General features: G+C 37.5%; 1 protein-coding gene across 9 annotated transcripts in view; it reads right to left on the bottom strand.

Moving 5' to 3' along the window:
- The window catches only part of SOX5 (SRY-box transcription factor 5), a 1,011,059-nt gene that overhangs the window by 462,534 nt on the left and 531,379 nt on the right, over window positions 1-17,146 (bottom strand). The window lies entirely within an intron of this gene.

Raw genomic sequence — 17,146 nt, 5'->3', positions numbered from 1 at the left:
ATTTAAATGGGCTATTGACGCCAAAGGCCTTTGTAGTAATCATCAATGGAAAAGAATTATTATCCTGACCCAGTCAGTGAATAGGAAAGCTTTTGTCAGAGCATCCCATGGTCACTCTTATGCACATAAAGAGAATTCTCATCTTTTCATCATGACAGTAGTACAGAAAGAATATTAAAATAAGAGATCATCTTGAAAAAGAAGGTAAGAGAACTCTTTTCACTTATTATCTTGTTAATGGTTTAATGATTAAGCCCAAGACGTTAAGAGAACAAAAGACTAGAGAAAATTAATGGCAAAATGCTTTTCCTGTTGTTGTCCTTACTTGTGTAGTCAATTCTGTTATTATGCATTCCTGGTTTCTCACTGTCCCCTCTATTATTGCTTTTTAAGGGAGGAGCAGTAACACGTGTGTGTGTGTGTGTGTGTGTGTGTGTGTGTGTGTGTGTGTGTGTTTGCAAGTATGTGTGTGTGTGTGTGTGCATGGGTGTGGGTGTGGGTGTGGGTGTGGTTGGGGGGAGGTTTGTAGGAGAAACTAAACACAGCTACCCAACTTCTTCCTCTTCTATCTCTTGGGAGGTGGATGCTTGCAGGGATCACATGTGCTGCTTGGTTCTGTCCCTGTGGGAGGAGGCCTGCCCTGTCCACTCCTTCCACAAGTGGGTGGGCAAATCTGCCCAATCCAGGCACTCATTATTAACTCCTGGCCCACACCTTCTGGTATCACCTTTATCTGTAATAACCATAACCTTTTAGTCTTCATCTATCTTACTCCTTTGTATAATGGCTAGTTTACAACAACAGGCAGGGAAGATCTTTTTATTATTACTCCCCAAACAACTCCAAATAGGTCTTAATTGACCAGTGCTAATATCTTTACTGGTAAAACAGAGGCAGCGAGAATTAGGGACTAGACAGTAAGAATTAGACAATACCTAAGTCTTAGTACTTAATACCTAGTTTTTGAATTATTTTATAATGTGTCTGTTGTCTTATTTACTAAATGGGCCTGCAAAGTCTTTCTAATTAAATTTAAGGAATTGCCCAAGGAAAAAAAGGATATCTTCTTTCGTGTAAACTTCTTAGATATTTTTAAGTATAGCTGCCACTCACTAAGCTGTGAATGATTACAGAGACCAGAAAATATCTGAAATAAGAAACTAAGATTGTTCTTTTTCCAGTTTACTAATTTAGGGACAGTTTGATCCAAACCATTTGAGATGACAGGAGTGAAAAATGGATGAAAAATTGAGGAAACTCTTTTACCAAAACGTTTTCAAGGATTTTCGGCACACATTTTCTAGAATATTATGCCAAATAAACAACTATTCTAATATAAAGGACCCATAGTATCAATTATTATCACTGTCAATCAGAGAATGAAAGCATTCTACAATGGGTCTTGACAGAACCGACTATTATGATTGTTTCCACAATGTTTGAAATATGTAAATGAAGACACTTCAAGAAGATTTTGACACAACAGGTTTAACAGATAGGGCCTAATTATGTCAGTCAGCGGAATTCAATTACCAGGAGGAATGGATGGACATTCTAGATGCAAAACTTGGTTTAAATCTACACATATATTTTTAAGATCTAGTTTCAAATAGAAATCTAAGCTCTCGATTCCCCAAGATTCTGTTTTTAAGGTATTATGACCCTCCATTGTAATAGTAACTAGAAAACTAAGTACCCTCTTAGAAAAATATATCATTTCCAAGAAGATAATTTAAATATTCAAATTTTGAATTACTTGTTGGTAAATTTCTATATTAAATAAATTCATCCCTAAAAGTCAGGTATGACTAATACTTAAAAGGGAGGATGGTAGCTAGTCTCCAAAGATGGTCTCCCCAATGAACAATGCTTTCTGGTATTCATACCCATTGTGAACTCACCTGCTCTTAATCTGGGTTGGCCCTGTGATTTACTTTTTGACCAACAGAATGAACCAGTAGTGATGCTGTATCCCTTCCAAATGTAGGTCATAATAAATTGTGCAGGCTCTTCCAGGGTCTCCTGAAATGCTCACTCTGGAGGAAGCTTGAAACTTCCAGTATCTTATGAAAGCCACAAAGGAAAGGGAAGTGTAAAGATAACCTATGACAGTTAATAAATTTTTCACGTTTAAATTTTTATAAGCCAGAGATATCAAATCACATGTTATTTAAGAATGTTTAAAATATTTGTTTAGTCAAAATGGTATTGTATTTTCACCCATCTCAAATACCTTCTCCCAAATATTCCATAGGAAAAATCTTCTAAATTAAGACTCAAGTTTTCAAGAGTTAAAGAAGGAATACAAAGGAAAGTAGAGACTTCTCTCTGGAATTATTTTGTGGTCTCATGTTCTTACCAAGAAGATACCTTCTAATCTCTAGCATGGTCCTCACTATCTAGTATTTTTTTACCTCCATTCAGTCATCCAAATCTAGTCTGAGATCTGGATTCAGTTTATCACTTCAGAAATAGGACTATTCTCCATACATTTCCTCTTAATAAAACAACTTCTGAATCACTACAAATAGGATTATTTTCCATTTGTTTCCTCATAATAGAACAACTTCTCAATCAAAACAACAAAAATTAAGTAACTACTATATGCCAAGAACCATTCTGCTTCTCACTACTCAACACATTTGCTGAAGTCTTCAATCAAGATAAACTTACTACTTAAAAAAATACATTTTCAATGTTTATTTTTGAGAGAGTGAGATACAGTGTGAATGGGAAAGGGGCAGAGAGAGAGAGAGAGAGAGAATCCGAAGCAAGCTCCAGGCTTCGAGCTGTCAGCACAGAGTCCAATATGGGCCTCAAACTCACAAGCCATGAGATCATGACCTGAGCTGAAGTCAATGCTTAATCGACTGAGTCAACCCAGGTGCCCCTAAACCTACTGCTTTTTGACCTCCCTCCCTACTAGAATGTAGTTCCAAAGGGGCAGTGATCTTTGTCAGTTTTGTTTACTGTCTCACATCCCAAGATGTATCCTTGAAACAATGCCTGGAACATACATGTATTCAGGAAATATGTGTAAATGGAAGATTATGTGTGTATGTTTGGAGACAAAAACAAAAAGGAAGTAATCAGCAGTGATACACTGCATTGCATCGGGAGAGGTATAATTCCAATAAGTAAAAAAAATGTTATAAATAAGGGCAGAAATTGGAGCTAGAAGTCCCTTTGAATAAATAAGACATAAAAGAGATTAAGCCAAAGGACTAAAAGTCAACACCCAGAACATGGGAAGAAAGGGAGCTTGTGTCTTAATTGAAAACTGCCATTGCTACCAGTTGCTGTGCATTACTTAGGGAATCTTTCTTTAGCAATTAGAATAATATCCTAAAATATTAATAGCATCGTGATGCCAAAGATGCCAGTAGACTAAATTCCAAATGACATATAATTGCTAGCCATTTTTTTCCTGTTTTAAAAAGTATCAGATACATTAGAGGGAAATCATAACAACGATAGAGCAATAAGGTGAAAGATTCTATTTAGAAAATTATTTATAATATTGTAGCCTCCTCATACACAGGAAGAATTGCTTATTTGCAGAATGTCTACAGCAATTACTCAAAATTTAAAAATAGAAAATAACATTCCTTATAATGTATATGTGTATGTGTGTGTGTGTGTGTGCGCACATACAGGTTCACCTCACCTAAATATAAAATCACCACCATAGTGACTCATATCAATGACATGATTATTGGTTTCCTATTTTATCAGGACTGGAAAGCGTGTTTTCTTTTTCGAACTTTATAAACGAACACTGGGTGATCAAATTTTCATTTAAAAAAAAATTCTTTCCATCATTCTCACTTTCTTTTTGTTTTATTTCTCAAAAAAAAAAAAAAAAGAGAATCCCATCTTTTTTGTTAACAACTTTGATTTTGTAGAGTAGCAAGAAATACTGACAGCTCTGGCCCATTTTTTGAGTTGCTCCTTTGTGGTAACAACTCCTTTGTTGCTCATTCTACTTGCTGTGCCTGCAATCTTTTTCATGCCTGAGTTGATGGGAGATAAAATCACCTTAACACTGGAGGCACAGGTTAACTGTAACTGTTATAACAATTAAGGATAAATAAACTGTAATAGGTGATGAGTTTCATTTTGGATAAGCATGCATCAGCCCACCCATTATCTTGGTCAACTTTTTAAATTATACTTAACTTGGGAGTCTTTTTTTTTTTTAAAGAATGGTATTAATATGGACCACTTACCCTGTAATTTGACCAAAAAAAAAAAAGTAGTGTTTTCTTGTATTAATTGGAGTTATAACTGGGGCAAAAAAAAAAGTTATACTGATATAACTGATGCCAGAATCACATTCAGTTGAAAATTTACTTCAATTTTTCTTCATCAGTTAGAAGTTCATTCTTTCCTAGACATACATCACTTCTCCTAACTTTTCAATGTTTAGTGAACAATCGCATACTATTAATTAAAAACTTATAAAATATCTCCAAATTGTAAACTCTAGCAAGAAAACCAGAAATGATAAATTTCTACAATCTTAATTTGCAAATGGGCCATTTAGGGAGCAAGTTCATAATTATTTTTATTTTACTTTAAACAATTTTCTTCCATAGTGATACAGGCAACCAGAAAGACATGTGTTTCCTTGCAGGACAGAATGAAGAAAAGTTATGTTCATGAGGGGTAATTCCAAGCCAACATCACAAAGTAGCTTTCAATAGACATGTTTTTCCTCATTAAGAAGAATCCAGAAGAAATTCAGGACAAGGTAATTTCACATGTCAAGGAAGCCACTCTTTTATTGCCCACAGTTTTCCCTTCAACTAATAAAAACAAAAATGTAAACAACTGATGAAATGATGGATTTGAATTTTTTGAAACCCACCATATGAAGGGGAGAATTATGAACTGAATGAAAACCTTTGTAATCAACCTTTGAACCCTTCTGAATCAACCTTAAAACTCCATGATCACAAAACTGCAACCTCACGAATCTAGGCTTTGTGCTGGTCATTTATGATTTAATAAATAGTACCACACATTGTTAGTTCTCATCTGAAAAACCTCCAAGGAAATCAGAATTGCTTTAGGATGAGAAATCAGCAGGTGGCACTCTTTCCTCTGCATCTATTTCGAATGACTTTTTCAGGGCAGAATATTACAAGTTACTTCATAAGGGGGGGAACCTAAGGTCTTGAGTGAACAATAATAATTCACTACTGAAGACAAGAGACATTTATGCATTAGAGAACTACCAAATGCTTCTTAAATCTATCAAGTTGATATACCCTTTTTCACTGTCTATTAACTCCAGTCGTGTTGGTAAGTAGCTATTCCCATCTCATCTAAGTGATAACTGCATTCTCGTACTAGATGAACACATTTTGTGGTTAAAGAATCCTGTCTTATCCAACGTGAACAAAAATATGTCTCTGCACATACTAAACAGTTTCCTCATTTTCATTTCTCTACCTTCTCAGCATATAATCAATCAAAGCCTTTATAAAGAGATTAGGTTCCATATGTGACTCTAGTAAGCCGAGAAGAGGAATTGGATGGACTGACTCTGCAGACAGATGAGGAAAGAGACACTGGCGTCCTTCTAGTGAGTGCTTGTTAGAGCTCAAATACTTTCTGTAAAGAAAGCTATTTTCAGCAGTGTTGACTTATTTGCTACAACTACTTTTCTGTGTAACTATGCAACTTACTAAAGTTTTTCATTAAAAAAAAAAAAAAGGTATTGAGAACCTGTACCCAAAGCTTAAAATAGCTTAATAATTTTAATGGAAACTATTAATTTTCAGATAAGAAGAGACTACTTCATTCATCTGTTTAAAAGTAGATTTCTGGGGCGCCTGGGTGGCGCAGTCGGTTAAGCATCCGACTTCAGCCAGGTCACGATCTCGCGGTCTATGAGTTCGAGCCCCGCGTCAGGCTCTGGGCTGATGGCTCGGAGCCTGGAGCCTGTTTCCGATTCTGTGTCTCCCTCTCTCTCTCCCCCTCCCCCGTTCATGCTCTGTCTCTCTCTGTCCCAAAAATAAATAAAAAACGTTGAAAAAAAAAATTAAAAAAAAAAAAAGTAGATTTCTAAAACACATGTACACACCTAGCTCCTGCCATTACCAAGAGTAACCCTGGTTTCACAAAGTGGAGCAAGATGTTCTAGCTTTTAATAATAATGTGGTATTAGGTAATTCAGCCTTACATAGTGAAAGGTACCAGGAGAAGACTCTTGCTGAGGGTTTGCTCTAGTAAACACATTTGCATCTCGCCTTATTTGAAGTACTCATGGGTACACTGGAAAGCTCATCTGATTTCCTACAAAGGTTCAAAAAACAGAGTATCATTTGGAGGGCTTAAGTTTGGGATAAGCAAGATTTTGTTTTTGTTTTTATCCATAAAGTCTAATAAATCTTAGAATGAATTAGAATTGCAGGAGTTTAAAATGTTTTCATAGTTTTCTAAGACTGCTTATCAATCTATTTCATATTTTTCTAAAACTGCTTATAAGTTCGATGATGAAGATCATTTGGAGCTGCTCAAATGACACAAATTGAAATAAGAAAGAAGGCAGATGTAGAGGGCTAGATGAGGGATAAGCACAGAATCAATTTGGATAGGTGTCTTTTTCCCATTTTCAAATAAGACAAGAAAGATGGGTAATACCCTTTGAAGAGAAGTGTCTACTTGCATATATAATGTACTGAGGACCATTAGTAACTTGCAATTGTTATGAGAAAATGTTTATGTTCCTTTTATAAAGAATGGGTTTGGGAAAGAGGACTGATGAAGAGACATTCACAGGTGTGAAGCATGGATTCCGCAGGGCATTTTAAAGTAAGCTAGTTGCTCCAATTTAATCAATGCATTTTATGACTAGAAAGCTCAGATAAGCCCATATTTCTCTCTTGGAGCCTCCTTTAACTGTATGTCATCACACATAACCTTCCTGGATGACTGCTCATTATGCATGATGGCATACCAACCAGTGAGAACATGATGCCGAAAGCATTATGCTCATCAGAGGCTGTGGGTTTAGCCAATTCTCCTGAAGAAGCCCTGAGATTTCTGAGCCTTTCAGCCTGACTCTTTCAGCTTCTGTGCCATACTCAGTCCTTTCCCTGGCGACTATTTAAGAGGAAGCAAACAGCCTGGCAACACCCTCACTGAGCAAAGTAAATGGCCACCCTATTTTAAAGACTAAGAAGTTTGATGTACAACAAAAGCAACTGGAAGTGAGTAGTTAGTAAGCCTCAATCTTAGGATTCAATAGGTTTGTTTGATTCACTGAAAAGTAAAAACATAGCTTAAACATTATGTGTCACCACTATACAACGATAGGTTATGGGAAAGCCACTTTGGAAAAAAAAAAAAGCAGAAAAGTCAAAGTTAACTTGTCTAGACAAAAACTGGACCTGTAAGTAGCTTCTCAGAGTCACTGATTATTTAGTATGAAATTAAAAATGAGCCCTTAAATCCACAATTTGGGGGCCTTGTTCCTTAATATAGACTTTAGGGCGTTGGGAAGCACAGTATATTATTTTATTAAGTGCTTTTTGGAAGAAGGGGATTTAGAGGTAAAACTGCTGGCTTTGTATGGCAAGGTCATGACCTTTGACAACTTTGGAGCTTATCTCTTTCATCTTCTCACTCCCCTGAGACCTCTAACTTGCAGAGGAATCAAGCCTATAAGCCTGGGCTAGACAGAATTCAGCATTGTTGTGGAGCTAGGCTCTCTCTCTCCCTCTCTTTTTCTCTCTCGTTCTCTCTCTCTCTTTCTCTCTCTCTCCCTCTTTTTTTCCCCTCTAAACAAAACAGATCTGAACTGAGCCAAGGAAACAAAAATGTATTGTTCCTCGCAGATGGAAGCGAGTGTCGCCTAGGTAACCAGATTAATCTCCTTTTTCTCTCCCTTCCTCTCTTGTAGTGCGGTAATCGGTGGGCTCTTTTCACAAAAAAGCCAGCCTCAAAGCTGGGGCTCTAACTAGGTTCCTAATTAGCTGCAATTTACAATGAAGACAACATGATGAGATAATAGAAATTTGCAAAATAATGACATACCTCAGCAAAATATTCCTCCTCCTAAGAACCATTTTTATACAAAAACAATAAAGAGGGCCCTTCTAAAGCAAAGCTGGAAAATGGTGGTGTATTATGTGACACAGAACATTATTGTTCGCCTCTTGTTCCCCCAATCAACAGCTTATTGTTTGGCATCTTAAATAAAAATGACTCAAATACAGGCCACATAATGATCTCCATTGCGCTAATACACTGTATATACTGAGTAGTCAAAAATGTACGGGAGCCAATGCCAGTGGGGCTGATAAAGTAGCAGGGCCCAGGAAGGTAATTTACAATACAATGCAATAAGCATTATTACTGTTCTTAATCACACATATCTTTCTGATTCCTGTCAGGATGCACTCTGACATCAAAAAAGGGCACCCAAAAGGAGGACAGCTAGTTAATGAAATATGATGGATCACATTTGTTTTCATGTGGTGGTTAGCTCAAATGAAGCAGCCTCCAGACTGTTAGCCAACAGTATTCTCTTGTGTGACATCAAAGACTACCATTCAATGAGGGCAGAAAAAAAAATCACAGTAAGACAGCACAGAGGGAGGAGCTCTAGGAACTGAAAGAAACATTAATAGTAATCTCTACCTTATGCCCAAAAGAACAGAGCATGAGCAAAAAAGGCCAAGGCCAACCAGTCACCGATTTCACAATGAGGATCATCAGCACCTATGCCGATTTATGGAGAATGGAACAGCTAACATGCAGTGGGCGAGATTTGACATTTTGCTACACAGGAGCAATTTGTCACTAGTGACAGGAGGTGCATACCCTCATGCCTTGTCTGAATCAAGATTACAGCATCCTATGAAACATGGAATCCAAATAATAAAATAGAATTCAATGCCATGTTTTGCATCAACAAAAATCATTCATAAATGGCAACAGATTGTCTAACCAATCAGGGAAAAAAACAACCGTACACAAAAAGTAAGTCCACATTTGCTTATGGACTAGTAATTGTGAAGAGTACAGCTGCACATACTTGAAAACTAATGGCCCCTGGACTTCCCCATAAATAACTATTGACTAAAAACCAATTGGCCAGGGACTGAAAAAAGCATTAACCCCTTGGTCATTTGGCCTTCAGCAACAACAAGACAACTAGTCCCCTCACAAAGTAATTAAAAGGTAACAAGTAGGACAGATTAGATAAGGTGCCAAATGGGCTCTAATGACTTTGGAGGAAAAATTGTCGTATTTGGTAATAACATTTGCAAAAATGCAAAAAAGGAAGACCATCTGGGTGTATCACAACCCCAAAGAGTTTGGCATCCGTATTTTGGAAATGTGGCAATAATATCTTGACTTGCGTAGGGTTATCAACCTTTCCAAAGATTAAAAAAAATTTTTTTTGAATCTCAGCCAACAGAAAAAGAGAGCAAAAGGCTGTGACACAATGCTGAAAGCCAAGGATTGGTGGTCATAAATATCTGCGTTTTTGCTTCTAGGTTTTCCATGGATTTGACATTTCCCGTAAAATGAGATCTACTCACCAAACAGGGTTTACTTTTGAGTTTTATGTAATCCTTACAAGAAATGTTCTCATCTATATAATTCATTGAATGACTCAATATAATCATTTTGATGGAAATAACAAAAAGGAACGCATTATACTATTAAATGACAGTGTAAGGCATAGGGACAAGACTGCTTGGCTTCAAGGCATTATCTAACTTCCTGTAGCCTCTGTTTCCATCTCTTTAAACTGCCAATAAATGTGTTCATATTTAAGATTGAGTAATTAATAATATCAATGCACCAAGCCATATCAACTCAGCTTTACTCCTGCATGTCCCTTCCCCAGGAGCTCCCATGCTGAATCAACTCAACAATTTGCCTTTTCTGAAGCTCATCTATCCTGGGGCAATGGAACACCTCTGCAGAAAATTATGCAATGGCACAGACCCTTGCTGCTACTCACCCATACCCGTGCTCTCAACCCTCAAGGATCCTTCTAGTTGTCTTCTCTCACCTGCTTTCACTCTCCTAAGCAATTGTCCCAAACTTTTGTAACTCTCTTTATTTATTTATTTATAGAGAGAGAGACAGAGAGATAAAGAGAGAGAGAGAGAGAGAGAGAGAGAGCTGGGGAGAGGGACACAGGGAGAGGAGAGGGGGAGAGAAAGAAAGAGTGAGACAGAGAGAGAGAGAGAAGAGAGAGAGAGAGAATGAATCCTAGGCAGCCTCCACACTCAGCATGGAGCCTGACATGGGGCTCAATCTCAAAATTCTGGGATCATGACCCGACCTGAAATCAAGAGTTGGACACTCAACCAAGGGAGCCACCCAGGTACCTCTTTACCACTCTCTTTAAAACACCATGCCCCATCACTTTCAGATGACCTCACCTTCCCATAAATGTCATTTGTCCCATCTACACACATATCGCTTTCTGTAACCCACCAAATCAAATTCTCTACAGGGTCAGAGGATGAAGAATCTCCCCGTCTGTTTGAAGTTCACCTCCCACTAATGGTTAGGATCCCCTCTGCTTACATCACCTCGGGACTTTACTTCATCAATTTCCCCAATCTTCCTCTATCTTCTATTGACCCATTCCTCTTAACCTATTAACATGTTCAAATCATTCTTGTCCTATCAGATCCTTCTTCCACATCCTGTTTCCCTTTAACCACCACTTTGTCACCTTTTTCAGAGAGTCTTCTTTCCAGCCCAATCTCACTGATAACTTTTGCATCTGTTATTCTAAAAGTAAAAATTAGATTTTAAAATGTAGATGACATTTTCCCTTAAAGTTTGCTGTCCTTTTAATCATTTGCTTAGAAATGTTCCCCTATATTTTTGATGTATCTATCAATAAAAAGCTGAACATATTCCAGAGTGAAACGCTTGATATTCAAAACATTTGAGTTATCAGTCTCAAAGTCCTAAACATGATTAAACTATTAGAATCCTAGAAAGTCAGAGTTGCAAGGAATCTTTAGTATATTATTCCTAATTCTGCCTAAGTTGGAAATGAGACTAAGCGTGTGAGGTCAAACAGCAAGTTAAGAGTAGAGCTGTAACCTGACTTAAGGTTTCCTGGCTCCCAATTCAGTGCTATTTCCTCTACAAATTAAATTTTACTCTCTAAAATACTTCTCTTCACATAGAATTCTTACTCAAATGTTACCAAACACAATATAACATTGAGTACAACCATAATAGGAGGCTAGCTTGAAATCCAATACTGCATTTAAATTAAAATACTTTCTAGCCCTTAATCCTATGAAAAATATATGGACATCTCTACCCAATGGAAGCTTACTACTTTTCACAGACAAAAACAAAACAGAGATTAGAGAAATAAATGTCCAAATCTGGGATCTGAAATGGGATATTTAAATATAGAATTATAGTTTTAAAGATGAAAGGAACCATATAGACTCTATGACCCAACTTCCTGTTGTTTGTTTGTTTATTCTAAAACCTGAGTCTCAGGAAAAAAAAAAATCACCCACCAAATGAGCGTCTGTGTTTATTCCACCCTACACCTTTGTCCAAGCTGGAAATATACATTAATAAAGAGTCCATTTCTTCCAGGTTGATCAGATACTTGGAGGGAAGAATAAGTTACCTGTGGAGTTGTACAAAGATCCTAACAAGTTTATTGCAAAAGCGGTTAATTAAATGTTGCCATTGTCTCAGAGCTGATTTTCCACTCTAAGGAATCATTCTCTTCCAGGGAGAGGCATAGTAATTCAGTAAATTGGAGTTCAATTTTACTTGACATCATCTGATCTTATGTTAGATTTCCCTTCTAAAATATGACAAGCATTGAAGGAATGGAAGCAATTGATAACTTTTACCAAGGGGGGACAAACTTATTACTAACTTCCCACATGATCCAGCCCAGGTTCCATACTGTGTTGCACAGCCTGTTTGGTGAAGCTGGACTATAATTAGGTCCTTCTAGTAATTAAATCCCTTTTACAAAGTAGAAGACAAAACCATTGGGTACTGAATTGTAGAGTAACATAAATCACATAAGAATAAATTTCCAATTTACTTACTCTTACAAAGTTTTGACTAAGTAATGTTGAATAGTCCTTAAAGTGTCAAAGGAGCCAAACCCTACACAATATTTAGGTAACCAAGGGTCAAATGTCTTTGATGTGACGGGGAGTGGGGCGGGGGGTGGGTAGGACACCGATAACCAGCCTCCTATCTTTCACGAAGATGTGTAGTGCGGTTTTAATCAATAACTACAATTTTGACTTGGGCAACCCCTTTCGTCATTACACTTGAGGGTACTAACAAAAGTGTGGATTTCTCTCCACCCTATCCCAAAGTCAAGACAAGCGACACACATAAAAAGAGCTCTCCCAGCCCAGAATCAGCAACGTTCACTCAGTGCTCTTTACTTAAAGGAAGAAAACAATTAAGTGAAACCTTGAAGTAATCTCATTCTGCCTGTTTAGCCTCTTCATCCCTCAATGTGTGGTTAGCAAGTGTGGCAATCAGGGCTAAGGCCTGCTATCATTCGGCCTTAATTAAAAAAGACACAAGCAGTGGAGCTGTGAATTAGAAATGTAGCTACGCACTACCCCTGATTAATTCGAGGCTCATGTTGGATTAATAACTCCAAACAAAGAACAAAAGGAAATTGTTATGCGAATTGCAGCCCTCCCAGGCCAGACAAAGGTCAAATCACAGGATTTCAATTTCATCCGGAGTCGCTTAATCAAATCCCTCGGAAGGAAGACCATATGTAGTTCTGAAAGCTACCCATTGTAGTCCTCTTGTCGCTGGACCTGAGGGACGGCCCAGTCATCCTCTCAAACTATTCTCAATCGCTTCTCTTCTTTCCCCTTTAATATGACAAAAACTTCATTATTACCAGTGATTAAAGAAGAAGAGGTCTGCCCTGCAGAAAACATCTCAACAACTGCTGGTTTATGGAGGAAGCTGGACACTTGGCACCAAGCCTACAGAGTCTGCTTCCTTTCCTGAGAAAGGTCTTCATCATCAGCCACAGAGTCAGAACCACCACAGGGGTGACATCATCGGCCCAGCATTGGGAGGGCGGTGGTGGTAATACAATACATTTATCAAGAGATGATGAGGAATGAAGATAACCTTTGCCTGTTAACTAACAGGTAAGTGAATGAAAGGTATAGTATCCACGAGATTCAGAGGGTGTCGGAACACAGACCTCTCTGAGCTGGCTGGCTTAGGAGTTCTGTGTGAGATAAGGACCGAGGTCTAAGTGCCTCAGGAGACCCGAGAGACATAGCCAAGCACCCCCCAGCCCTTCCCCAGCAGCTCTAGAGTTCATCCACACTTGGGGTTTCCTTCTCTCAGAAACCACACGAAGGATTGATGTAGGCTGAGAATAATGGACTCTCATTAGCAAGACGGGTTTAAGTGGTTTGAAGACGTGACGACTTACACAGCAGCATTAACACTTTGCACCCTGTCAACACCAAAGAGCTACGAAAGGTAACCTCTCAGGACAATTACAACATTGTCCTGTATAATCAAGGCCCAGTGCTCCTCAAATGAAATTCTAGCAAATTAGGTCGTTTTGCCAAATGACAGAAGTCAAGTCTTTGGGGGATTTTAATAAAAATCCCAAGGTATCCCTTTGGGCTAACAAAATCAGCATCAGTATCTTACGGCAATGATGGCAAATATAATTCTTAATGTGGGTGAATCACTGGAGTGTTTAATAAAGTGCCCTATTTATGACAGGTGCTCAGTAATTCTGGACTCTCAGGATTTGTATAATTCAATCTGATGTGGAAAGATTTCTAGCCTCTACCTTCTGTAGCAAGTACAATAATAGTTGGTACCTCCATGTATTCTAGATTTAGTCATTTGAGAAATTCATTTATTCCCCTGAACTCCTATAGTCTTTTGTCAGGGCTTCCTTTATTGAACTATCATGTTCTCATGTATCTTGTGTTATTCATTTATTCATCCATCCCTTTATGCATTGAGCAAATATTTTTTGAGTGCTTACTATGTGTCAGGCATTGTGATAGGCAGTGGAGATAAAAAGATGACTAAAAGCAGGTAATATCCTTGTTATTGTGATTTTTACAATTTAGTCAACGAGACAGATAACATTCAAACAATGCTTCAATAAATGCAAAATTAAAATGTGATGTGTATCACAAAGGAGAGATACATGATAACATGAAGTTTTAACTGATTAATGGAGGCTGTGGGAGCTTTTTCTGAAGATCTGACACTTTTTTCTCAAGTGTGAAGTAAGAATAGGAATTGAACTTGGTGGAAAGAGTGAAGATGGAGGTACAGTCTCTACTATCTGAGACAGTGTGCCAAGGGGATTGGTCTGAAAGAGGCATGTACCTAGAACTCCACTGGCAAGGCAGACATCAGCATGAGCTGAAGCAGGTGGACCCTGAACCATAAAGAGCAGCCTCATAGGACATGTTAAGGATTCTGGTGTCACCTAAAAACAATAGGAAACCTGTGACATTCTGTAAGAGGAAGTGGTCAAGATAGAATCAGAGTTGTGTAGCCACTGTAATTTGCCTACCAATGTACAAGATCTCTAGTGGCTGAAAGCCATTCGCTTTTGTCCCTTTCCAGTACCTAGCACAATATAATGGCACCTCCCTCTCAAGGATCAGCAGGGCAAATTCTGTTGATATCATTGTTTCAAAAGTGCCCCATACCCAAGCTGTGAGCCTTTGTTTCTTTGTCTTTTTGTTTGATTGTTTGTTTTGAGGACGTGCCCATCTGCAGAGCCCTTGTTGAAAGGGATGGTCTTCTCAGAAAGAGGAGAACCATTTCTTGATGAAAGACAACTTCAGCTAAATTAAGCTCAAAATCACTTTTAGCTTCTAATTTTTCTTTAATTCCGGTATAGTTCACATACAGTGTTATATTAATTTCAGGTGTATGATACAGTGATTCAACAATTTTGTACATAAATCAGTGCTCATCATGGTAAGTGTACTCTTAATCCCCTTCATCTATTTCACCATTCCCCAACCCACCTCCCCTCTGGTGACCATCAATTTTCTATAGTTAAGAGTCTGGTTTTTGGTTTTCTTATGTTCATGTGTTTCATTTCTTAAATTCCACATAGGAGTGAAATCATATGGTATTTGTCTTTCTCTGATTTCACTTAACATTATACTCTCTAGTCCCATACATGGTGTCACAAACAGCAAGATTTCATTCTTTTTTATGGATGAGTAGTATTCCAGTGTGTGTGTGTGTGTGTGTGTGTGTGTGTGTGTATGTGTGTGCACGTGCGCGCACACACACGCGTGTATGCCACATCTTCCTTATCTGTTCATCTGTTCATGGACACCTGGATTGATTCCATAATTTGGCTATTGTAAATAATGCTAAAAGAAACATAGGGGTGCATATATCTTCTTGAATTCATGTTTTCAAAATCATTTTAATATGCTATTTGATCAATACCATTGAATTAATGAATGGCTTTTAACTTAGCTGTACCATTGGAAGATAGCAGTGCCCTCAACAAAACTTCTGATCATGGGTAAATAAATGGCATGCATTCCTCCTTAAAATTTATTGCTATTGTTTGGGTTGGGTGCTTCTCAAGGTCAAATTATGATTTCTGACTTCTGAGATATTCAAAGGTGTAACAGCATTGCTTATCACAAATTAATCCCCATATCTGAAACCTAAAGTTTTCTTTTTTAAAAAATGTTTAATGTTTTTATTTATTTTTGAGAGAGAGACAGAGAGTGAGTGCGGAAGGGGCAGAGGGAGAGGGAGACAGTACATCTGAAGCAGGCTCCAGGCCCTGAGCTGTCAGCACAGAGATCAACGCGGGGCTCGAACTCACCAGCCGTGAGATCGTGACCTGAGCCGAGGTCAGATGCTTAACCAACTAAGTCACCCAGGCACCCTGAAACCTAAAGTTTTCCATTTCAATTTAATGGATATCAAAAGAGTTACAAATGTATCTACGAGTTATAATTCCCAGGGAATATTCACACGAGTTATGTTTCTTATGTGACATACAACTATCACATAATGAGCACATTCAGAGAGCATATTCAGATGTTTGTTACACATGATAGAACAGCTGCATCAAGAGCTTTTTAAGGATTATTCAAGTTTCTCTTAAACCCACTTCATTTCCTTTCCGAAAAGCACTATTACTTGATCTGCATAGTTAACAGAAACCTCAGAAGTTGGATGAATGTTAAATTTTTCATATTAGTCTGAAACTCAGAGAAGCTGTCCAAATCTCAGATATAAAATGTACAATTATCTTCTAGACATTTTAAGTCTATGGTGTCTGATTTGGAGACATAAATTTTATCTCACTAGAGAACTTGTTGATTGGTTTAGATAGTTTGCAAACATTATTGCAAATTGTACTAACCAAAATAAGCCTCTGAATTAATTGCTAAACCTGATTTTTCCTTTTACTGAATTTTGACAATAGCATATACAATGCTAAACTGGGGCTCATTCAAAATATTTATCCTTAGAGTAGACATGGAAGAATCATAAAAATAACTTCTGCTTAGTTGAGCAAGTAAATGTGTCATTTACTCCGTTATTTATTATTTATTTATTTACATATTCACTTATTTATTTCTTTATACTTTTTCACTGAGTCTTTATAAGAGAAAGCCACGAAGTGCAGGTATCCATTCGTTAACTCGATATTTATTGAGTGCTTGCTAAGTATCAAGTACTGGGAATATAGCATCAACTAAAATAGACATAATCCCTGCTCTCAGGATGCGTTCATTATCTTTTTGACCTGCAAGGAAAATATAACTTAATGGTTGTCCCATGCCTCTGAAATTCTGTGTTAGGTTTTTGCCAGTCTGTTACACTTTTCTTAAAACATTGTGTAAAGCATTTAGCCATGGCCCCTCATGTCAGAAGCTAATTTAAACTAAGATAAATACTTTGAGAAATTCTTTAATTCTGTTAACTTGTTAGAATACAAAGAGACACATTATTGGTCCAGTATTTTGGAACATAATGGAAATGGAGTATAATGGTTAGAAGGATTAGTTATGCTTCCTAAGATGGCAGATTTCTATCTTAAACACAGTAAATAAAGCTCTATTTTATTTTAACTAGAGAAGAATTTCTGTTGACA

This window comes from Panthera pardus, unplaced genomic scaffold (assembly GCF_024362965.1).
Source record: "Panthera pardus isolate Hobbes unplaced genomic scaffold, ASM2436296v1 HiC_scaffold_6, whole genome shotgun sequence".
Taxonomy (NCBI): Eukaryota; Metazoa; Chordata; class Mammalia; order Carnivora; family Felidae; genus Panthera; species Panthera pardus.
This window is presented reverse-complemented; position numbering and strand designations above follow the sequence as displayed.